This window comes from Nerophis ophidion, linkage group LG22, assembly GCF_033978795.1.
Source record: "Nerophis ophidion isolate RoL-2023_Sa linkage group LG22, RoL_Noph_v1.0, whole genome shotgun sequence".
NCBI lineage: Eukaryota > Metazoa > Chordata > Actinopteri > Syngnathiformes > Syngnathidae > Nerophis > Nerophis ophidion.
Window position 1 is genome coordinate 40,085,670 of NC_084632.1, and position 10,000 is coordinate 40,095,669.

At 39.4% G+C, this 10,000-nt stretch overlaps 1 protein-coding gene across 3 annotated transcripts in view; it reads right to left on the minus strand.

Annotated features, from left to right (window-relative positions):
• Nucleotides 1-10,000, minus strand: part of bcar3 (BCAR3 adaptor protein, NSP family member) — a 189,569-nt gene that overhangs the window by 112,859 nt on the left and 66,710 nt on the right. The gene's annotated exons all lie outside the window — the stretch shown is intronic.

Sequence of the window (10,000 nt, forward strand, 5' to 3'; positions counted from 1 at the left end):
GCTTTGATTCATAAGAGAACACCGGACACAGTGGTAGGTAGGTAGGTAGGTAGGTAAGTAGGTAGGCAGGGGCACCGAAAAGGGGGGGTAAAGGAGACGGATTCTAGGGGCCCATGATGGAGGGGGGCCCAGAGAGGCCCCTAATGATGATGAAATTATATGAAATTCTGTGTTGGGGCCCTGTAAAGATTATTTTCATGGGGCCAAAATCCCTAGCGGTGCCCCTGTAGGTAGGTAGGTAGGTAGGTAGGTAGGTAGGTAAGTAGGTACGTAGGTAGCTTGGTAGGTAGGTAGGTATGTAGGTAGGAGGTAGGTAGGTAGGTAGGAGGTAGGTAAGTAGGTAGGTAGGTAAGTAAGTAGGTACGTAGGTAGCTTGGTAGGTAGGGGGTAGGTAGGTAGGTAGGAGGTAGGTAGGTAGGTAAGTAGGTACGTAGGTAGCTTGGTAGGTAGGAGGTAGGTAGGTAGGTAGGTAGGTAGGTAAGTAGGTACGTAGGTAGCTTGGTAGGTAGGAGGTAAGTAGGTAGGTAGGTAAGTAGGTACGTAGGTAGCTTGGTAGGTAGGAGGTAGGTAGGTAGGTAGGTAGGTAGGTAGGTAGGTAGGTAGGTAAGTAGGTCGGAGGTAGGTAGGTAGGTAAATAGGTAGGTAGGTAGGAAGATAGGTAAGTAGGTTGGTAGGTAGGTAGGTAGGTAGGTAAGTAGGTAATTACTGTAGGTAAGTAGGAAGGTAGGTGGGTAGGCAGGTAGGTAGGTAGGTAGGTAGGTAGGAAGATAGGTAGGTAGGTAGGTAGGTAGGTAGGTAGGTAGGTAGGTAAGAAGATAAGTAGGTAAGTAAGTAGGCACAGTAGGTAGGTAGGTAGGTTGGTAGGTTGGTAGGTAGGTAGGTAGGTAGGTAGGTAGGTAAGTAGGTAGGTAGGAAGGTAGGAAGATAGGTGGGTAGGTAGGTAGGTAGGTAGGTAGGTAAGTAGTTAGGAAGGTAGGTAGGTAAGTAGGTATATAGGTAGATTGGTAGGTAGGAGGTCGGTAGGTAGGTAAATAGGTAGGTAGGTACGAAGGTAGGTAGGTAGGAAGATAGGTAATTAGGTTGGTAGGTAGGTAGGTAGGTAGGTAGGTAGGTAAGTAGGTAATTACTGTAGGTAAGTAGGAAGGTAGGTGGGTAGGTAGGTAGGCAGGTAGGTAGGTAGGTAGGAAGATAGGTGGGTAGGTAGCTAGGTAGGTAGGTAGGTAGGTAGGTAAGAAGATAAGTAGGTAAGTAAGTAGGTACAGTAGGTAGGTAGGTAGGTAGGTAGGTAAGTAGGTAGGTAGGAAGGTAGGAAGATAGGTGGGTAGGTAGGTAGGTAGGTAGGTAGGTAAGTAGGTACAGTAGGTAGGTAGGTTGGTAGGTAGGAAGATAGGTAGGTAGGTGGGTAAGTAGGTAATTACTGTAGGTAGGTAGGTAAGAATGTAGGTGGGTGGGTAAGTAGGTAGGTAGGTAATAGGTACAGTAGGTAGGTAGGTAGGTAGGAAGATAGGTGGGTAGGTAGGTAGGTGGGTAAGTAGGTAGGAAGGTAGGTAGGTAGGTAGGTAAGTAAATACAGTAGGTAGGTAGGAAGATAGGTAGGTAGGTGGGTAGGTAGGTAAGAAGGTAGGTAAGAAGGTAGGTAAGTAAGTAGGTAGGAAGGTAGGTGGGTAAGTAGGTAGGTAGGTAGGTAGGTAGGAAGGAATGTAGGTAAGTAAGTAGGTACAGTAGGTAGGTAGGTTGGTTGGTAGGTAGGTAGGAAGCTAGGTAAGTAGGTACAGTAGGTAGTTAGGTAAGTAGGTAGGTAGCTAGGTAAGTAGGTACAGTAGGTAGTTAGGTAAGTAGGTAGGTAAGTCTTTATTGTCACTGCACAAGTACAACAAAAATGTGTTTTCTCCACAAACCCGTTCAAGATTAGACAAACAAACAGTGTACAGGCTTACAGAACAGGAATGCTTATCGGTCGCCACAAGGCGCCCCGTAAAAGATAGGGAAAAAGTAAACGCTGGGGGAGGATGACTAAAAAAAAATACAATCTAGACTGGGCTACAAAGGGGGCCCAGTCTGGAGTGGGAAAAAAAAAACCTTCATACATATTACAACATACATCTGGAGACTTGCAACAGAGGGGAGGGAGTGGGGGGCCATGGTGGCCGGCTGCAGCTCTTCAGGCGCTGCCCAGCCGTCCATCCCCCCTAAGGATTCGCGCCAAGGCCGTTGGATAAGGGGGTGGAGTATATTTTTCTGGATGCATGTGTGTGTGTGTAAGCCTGCCGCGTGTCTCTATTGGTGTCGTGCAGCCGATAAGTCCAAAGTCAACATAAAACAAGGGTGTGTCCACGAGACACAGGTTGTGTTTTTGCCGCACTGTCCTTCAGGAGAGTCTCGAAACCAGCGACGCAATTCAAGTTAGAATGAAACGTGGTAAATAAAACGCAAACCGCTGGTGAGCATTGGTAGATCAAATTGCACGTGCAAAATATTCATATTTGCATCTTCTCCTCCCAGTATTGCGGGTGTTTTGATGATCTGCATACGTGTGCAAAATACACTTTGCACACGTTTAGTAGATCAGCTTTGCGTGTGCTATCGAGTTTTGGTAAACACAAATGTTTGGTAAACAGGCCCTGAGGCGACAAAGTGTAGCAAACAATACTTTCTGCAGGAAGCCCCCAGTAATTAGCTCAAATTCTTCACTACTTGAACAGAGTTGTTGGTTAAAGTCCCTTAAGCCGACACTGGCGTTCCCACGGGAATATTGGCCCAGATCAACGCTTAACAAACCAAACGTTTCGCTCTAAGCCCTCTCCGTTTTAATGCGGCTCCAAATATCGAGTGGGATTTCGTGATGTAATCGAACAGAGGGCTCCTTTCACAAGGGTCATTACTCATGGCGGGTGAGGGGTGAAGGGCTCGGGCATCTCTCTCAGTCGTGGCTTCTATTCTTGGGCACAAAAGGTTTAAACTGTTCGAGTGTCCGGCCCCCCACTTCAAAAAGCACATTAATACTACACACCTTCATTGCACCTTTTACCAAAATAAGAGTGCATTATTGTCAGAATGCCATGCAGCGTTTCTGGGTGTTGTTGATTAATGGCCTCTGCTTTGCATAGTAGAGTTTTGACTCGGACCCACAGATGTAGCGACGGACTGTAGTTACTGACAGTGGTCTTTGAAGTATTCCTGATCCTGTGCGGTGATATCCTTTTTTACCTTTTACCAAAATAAGAGTGCATGTGGATTGAAATAGTGCAGGAAACTTAGGATGCATGATTATCCGCAGTTTAAAGCTTTCTCACGACTCGATTGTTTTAGTCAGACTATTCAGACTTTTGAATTTGGATTAATCATGATTAATCACAAGTTATTACTCGCTTGATTGCTTTAATTTAGTTTAAAAAAAGATTTGGAATCAAATTTGATTTTATTGTCAGAATGTCATACAGCGTTTCTGGGTGTTGTAGATAAATGGCCACCGCTTTGCATAGTAAGAGTTTACAGATGTAGCGACAAACTGTAGTTACTGACAGTGGTCTTTGAAGTGTTCCTGATCCTGTGTGGTGATATCCTTTACGCGCCGATGTCGCTTTTTGATGCAGTACCACATGAGGGATCGAAGGTCTGTTAAGGTCCACATTAATACTACAGACCTTCGTTCCACGTTTTACCAAAATAAGAGTGCATATGGATCAAACTAGTGCAGGAAACTTAGGATGCAGATTTAGTTATTACTCGCTTGCATACTTTAAAGTAGTTAAAAAAAGAATTGGTAAGCAAATGCGATTTCGTTGTCAGAATGTCATACAGCGTTTCTGGGTGTTGTTGATAAATGGCCTCCGCTTTGCATAGTAGAGCTTTGCATAGTAGAGTTTTAACTCGCACTTACAGATGTAGCGACGGACTGTAGTTACTGACAGTAGTTTTATGTGATGCCGTGCCGCCTGGGTGATCGAAGGTCCGTTAAGGCCCACATTAATACTACACACCTTCATTCAACGTTTTACTTAAATAAGAGTGCATGTGGATTGAACAAATGCAGGAAACTTAGGATGCAGATTTAGTTATTACTCGCTTGCATGCTTTAAATTAGTTTTAAAAGAGATTTGGAAGCAAATGCGATTTTATTGTCAGAATGTCCTACAGCGTTTCTGGGTGTTGTTGATAAATGGCCTCCGCTTTGCATAGTAGAGTTCTAACTGGCACTTTCAGATGTAGCGACGGACTGTCGTTTCTAACAGTGGTCTTTGAAGTGCTCCTGATCCCGTGTGGTGATATCCTTTACTCACCGATGTTGCTTTTTGATGCAGTACCACCTGAGCGATCGAAGGTCTGTTAAGGTCCACATTAATACTACACACTATCGTTCCAAAATGAAGGCAACACATGATGAAAGTGTCTATATTAGCTATATTAGCCTACTATAAAAATTAATTTAAAAGTCTTATATAAGTGTTAAAATGAAGGCAACCCTTAATGTAAGTGTCTCTATAAGCTATATTAGACTACTATCAAAATTAATGTAAAAGTCTTATATAAGTGTTAAAATGAAGACACATGATTTTAGTGTCTATGTTAGCTATATTTGACTACTATCAAAGGGCTTCACGGTGGCAGAGGGGTTAGTGCGTCTGCCTCACAATATGAAGTTCCTGCAGTCCTGGGTTCAAATCCAGGCTCGGGATCTTTCTGTGTGGAGTTTGCATGTTCTCCCCGTGAATGTGTGGGTTCCCTCCGGGTACTCCGGCTTCCTCCCACCTCCAAAGACATGCACCTGGGGATAGGTTGATTGGCAACACTAAATTGTCCCTAGTGTGTGAATGTGAGTGTGAATGTTGTCTGTCTATCTGTGTTGGCCCTGTGATGAGGTGGCGACTTGTCCAGGGTGTACCCTGCCTTCCGCCCGATTGTAGCTGAGATAGGCGCCAGCACCCCCCGCGACCCCAAAAGGGAATAAGCGGTAGAAAATGGATGGATGGATGGACTACTATCAAAATGACTTTAAAAGTCTTATATAAGCGTTAAAATGAAGGCAACACATGACGTAAGTGTCTATATTAGCTATATGAGACGACTTTTAAAATTAATTTAAAAGTCTTATATAAGTGATAAAATGAAGGCAACACATGATGAAAGTATCTACATTAGCTATATTAGCCTACTATCAAAATTACTTTAAAAGTCTTATATAAGTGTTAAAATGAAGTAAACACATGATGTAAGTGTCTATATTAGCTATATTAAATGACTATTACAATTAATTAAAATGTATGATATAAGTGTTAAAATGAAAACAACAAAATGATGTAAGTGTCTATATTAGTTATATTAGACTACTATCAAAATGAATTCAAAAGTCTTGTATAAGTGATAAAATGAAGGCAACACATGGTGAAAGTGTCTTTATTAGTTAGATTAGACGACTATAAAAATTATTATATAAGTGTTAAAATGAAGACAACACATGATTTTAGTGTCTATGTCAGTTATATTAGCCTACTATCAAAATTAATTTAAAAATGTTGTATAAGTCTTAAAATGAAGACAACACATGATGTGTCTATATTAGTTGTATTAGACTACTATCAAAATTAATTTAAAAGTATTAGATAAGTGTTAAAATGAAAACAACACATGACGTAAGTGTCTATATTAGTTATATCAGACTAATATTAAAATTAATTTGAAATCATATAAGTGTTAAAATGAAGACAACAGATTATTTAAGTGTCTATATTAGCTATATTAGCCTACTATCAAAATTAGTTTAAAAGTCTTGTATAAGTGTTAAAATGAAGACTACACATGACATAAGTGTCTATATTAGCTATATTAGCTTACTATCAAAATGACTATAAAAGTCTTATATAAGTGTTATAATGAAGGCAACACATGACGTAAGTGTCTATATTAGCTATATTAGACTACTATCAAAATGAGTTTAAAAGTCTTGTGTAAGTGTTAAAATGAAGGCAACACATGATGTAAGTGTCTATATTAGCTATATTAGACCACTTCTAAAAGTAATTTTAAATTATTATATAAGTGTTAAAATGAAGACAATACATGATGTAAGTGTCTCTATTAGCTATATTAGAAAACTATCAAAATTAATTTAAAAGTCTTTTATAAGTGTTAAAATGAAGGCAACACTCAATGTCTCTATTAACTATATTGGGCGATTATCAAAATTAATTAAAAAGTCTTATATAAGTGTTAAAATGAAGGCAACACATGATGTAAGTGTCTATATTAGCTATATTAGACTACTATCAAAATTATTTTAAAAGTCTTATGTAAGTGTTGAAATGAAGGCAACACATGATGAAAGTGTCTATATTAGCCTACTATCAAAATTACTTTAAAAGTCTTATAAAACTTTTATAATGAAGACAACACATAATGTAAGTGTCAATATTAGCTATATTAGCTTACTATCAAAATGAATTTAAAAGTCTTATATAAGTGTTATGATGAAGACAACACATAATGTAAGTGTCTATATTAGCTATATTAGCTTACTATAAAAAGGAATTTAAAAGTTATATAAGTGTTATAATGAAGACAACACATGATTTAAGTGTCTGTATTAGCTATTTTAGCCTACTATCAACATGAGTTTAAAAGTATTATATAAGTGTTAAAATGAAGGCAACACATGATGTAAGTGTCTCTATTAGCTATATTAGACTAAAATCAAAATACATTTAAAAGTCTTATATAAGTGTTAAAATTAAGACAACACATGATTTTAGTATCTATATTAGCTATATTATACTATTATCAAAATTAATTTAAAAGTCTTGTATAAGTGTTAAAATGAAGGCAACATGTGATGAAAGTGTCTATATTAGCTATATTTGACTACTATCAAAAGGACTTTAAAAGTCTTATGTAAGTGTTAAAATGAAGGCAACACATGATGTAAGTGTCCATATTAGCTATATCAGATGACTATCCATCCATCCATTTTCTACCGCTTATTCCCTTTTGGGGTCGCGGGGGGTGCTGGCGCCTATCTCAGCTACAATCGGGCGGAAGGCGGGGTACACCCTGGACAAGTCGCCACCTCATCGCAGGGCCAACACAGATAGACAGACAACATTCACACTCACAGTCACACACTAGGGCCAATTTAGTGTTGCCAATCAACCTATCCCCAGGTGCATGTCTTTGGAAGTGGGAGGAAGCCGGAGTACCCGGAGGGAACCCACGCATTCACGGGGAGAACATGCAAACTCCACACAGAAAGTTCCCGAGCCTGGATTTGAACCCAGGACTGCAGGAACTTCGTATTGTGAGGCAGACGCACTAACCCCTCTGCCACCGTGAAGCCCCTATCAGATGACTATTAAAATTAATTTAAAATTATAAGTGTTAAAATGAAGACAACACATGATGTAAGTGTCTATATTAGCTATATTAGCTTGCTATCAAAATTAATTTAAAAGTCTTATATAAGTGTTAAAATGAAGACAAAACATGACCTAAGTGTCTATATTAGCTATATTAGCTTACTATCAATATTAATTTAAAAGTCTTATATAAGTGTTAAAATGAAGACAAAACATGACGTAAGTGTCTATATAAGCTGTATTAGCCTACTATCAAAATGAGTTTAAAAGTCTTGTATAAGGTTTCAAATGAAGACAACACATGATGTAAGTGTCTATATTAGCTATATTAGCTTACTATCAGAATTAAGTTAAAAGTCTTATATAAGTGTTAAAATGAAGACAACATATGATGTAAGTGTATATATTAGCTATATTAGACTACTATCAAAATGAGTTTAAAAGTCTTGTATAAGTGTTAAAATGACGGCAACACACGATGAAAGTGTCAATATTAGCCTACTATAAAAATTAGTTTAAAAGTCTTATACAAGGTTATAATAAAGACAACACATTATTTAAGTGTCTATATTAGCTATGATAGACTACTTTTAAAATTAATTTAAAATATATGTGTTATAATGAAGGCAACACATGACGTAAGTGTCTGTATTAGCTAAATTAGACTACTTCCAAAATTATCTTAAAAGTCTTATATGAGTGTTAAAATCACACATTTTTACAACATTGGAAAACATCACTAAAACGGAGGCTTCTCAGAGGGTGAAATAACTCCTGGAAATGACTGGCTTAGAACAGCCAACGGTAAAAAGATGTGTGTGTCCAAGTTGAAGTTGAAGGACACAAGTTAAAATGTTTGCGAAAATTCGGGGAAAAGCTGCTGATGGTGTATTTGACAGAGAGGAAACAAAATGGAAGTCCACTCTCCAAGATGAATGCTGTACAATATTGTTACATTACTTCATAAAATTACTGTAGTTGTAGTAGTACATTCTATTGTATTGTTGTTGCTTTTTTTTTTGTTATAATGTTTCTTATATAAATGTTTGTGTTTATTCCTAAAAAGGCATTTTGACATCGAGCCAATGAAATTGATTTAAATTCACGTTTTTTTTTTTTTTATTGATTGATTGAAACTTATATTGGTAGATCGCACAGTACAGTACATATACTTGCCAACCTTGAGACCTCCCATTTCGGAAGGTGGGGGGCGGGAGGCGTGGTCGGGGGTGGGCGAGGGGCGTGGTTGAAGGTGGGGCGTTGTTGGGGCGTGTTCAAGAGGGGAGGAGTATTTTTACAACTATCCATCCATCCATTTCCTACCGCTTATTCCCTTTGGGGTCGCGGGGGGCGCTGGTGCCTGTCTCAGCTACAATCGGGCGGAAGGCGGCGTACACCCTGGACAAGTCGCCACCTCATCGCAGTATGTGTAGAAATCTTTATATATAATTAAATCACTTTTTTTATTTTTCAACAAGTTTTTAGTAACTTCTATATCTTTTTTTCCCAAATAGTTCAAGAAAGACCACTACAAATGAGCAATATTTTGCACTGTTATACAATTTAAGAAATCAGAAACTGATGACATAGACCTGTATTTTACTTCTTTATCTTTTTTTTTTCAACCAAAAATGCTTTGCTCCGATAGGGGGTACTTGAATTAAAAAAAAAAATCACAGGGGGTACATCACTGAAAAAAGGTTGAGAACCACTGCTCTAAAAGCCGTAGATGTTATTGTCACATATGCATGCACAAGAGATGGCAGTATTGTCCTGTTTAAGAGTGTCACAACATTGCTGTTTACGGCAGACGAACTGCTTTACGGTAGACGAAAACGCGACTGCTGTTGTTGTGTGTTGTTACCGCGCCGGGAGGACGTTAATGAGACTGCCTAACAATAAACCCACTTAAGTAACAAAGAACTCGCCCATCATTATTCTACAGCTATAATGTCATTGGGCAGACACGCTGTTTATATTGTGGAAAAGCGGACGTCCACACGTCACTCTGATCCGCATTGAGCTAAAGGGGGCGTGGCCTCTAGATCCGCCTGAATTTCGGGAGAAAATTTGTCCTGGGAGGTTTTCGGGAGAGGCGCTGAATTTCGTGAGTCTCCCGGAAAATCCGGGAGGGTTGGCAAGTAGGGAACATATTCCGTACAATTGACCACTAAATGGTATCACCCGAATACCGTTTTTCAACTTGTTTAAGTTCACGTCCACGGTAATAAACACGTCAATGTGCAGCATTGATTTGAGGTACGAGCGTTTCCAGTGAAGAGTTCTGTCACAGAACCAATTAAGCTCATAAGTTGAGGTACTACGTTATTTAGCGAATAAAACAGCAAGCGCCTGTGTGTCTGTAGGCCGACTATAAATGTTGGAGTTCTGCTCCCGCGGAGGATAAGGACGTCTGAAAATGACGAGCATGACCTTGTTCTAAACTACAATCTCGCATTGTGGGCAGCGTTGAAGTCATGGTACCGCATCCCGGACCGCAGGGCATACTGATATAGTTCTGCTGTGACGTCCCCAGACCTTGGCCACATGAACCGCCTCGTAACAACACCCCCGTGCTCTTGGCCTCCAGTCCGAGACCCAACCAGACAACATCCATGTAAACATTACCGGTGCTGAATGGGCTGCAACCGATG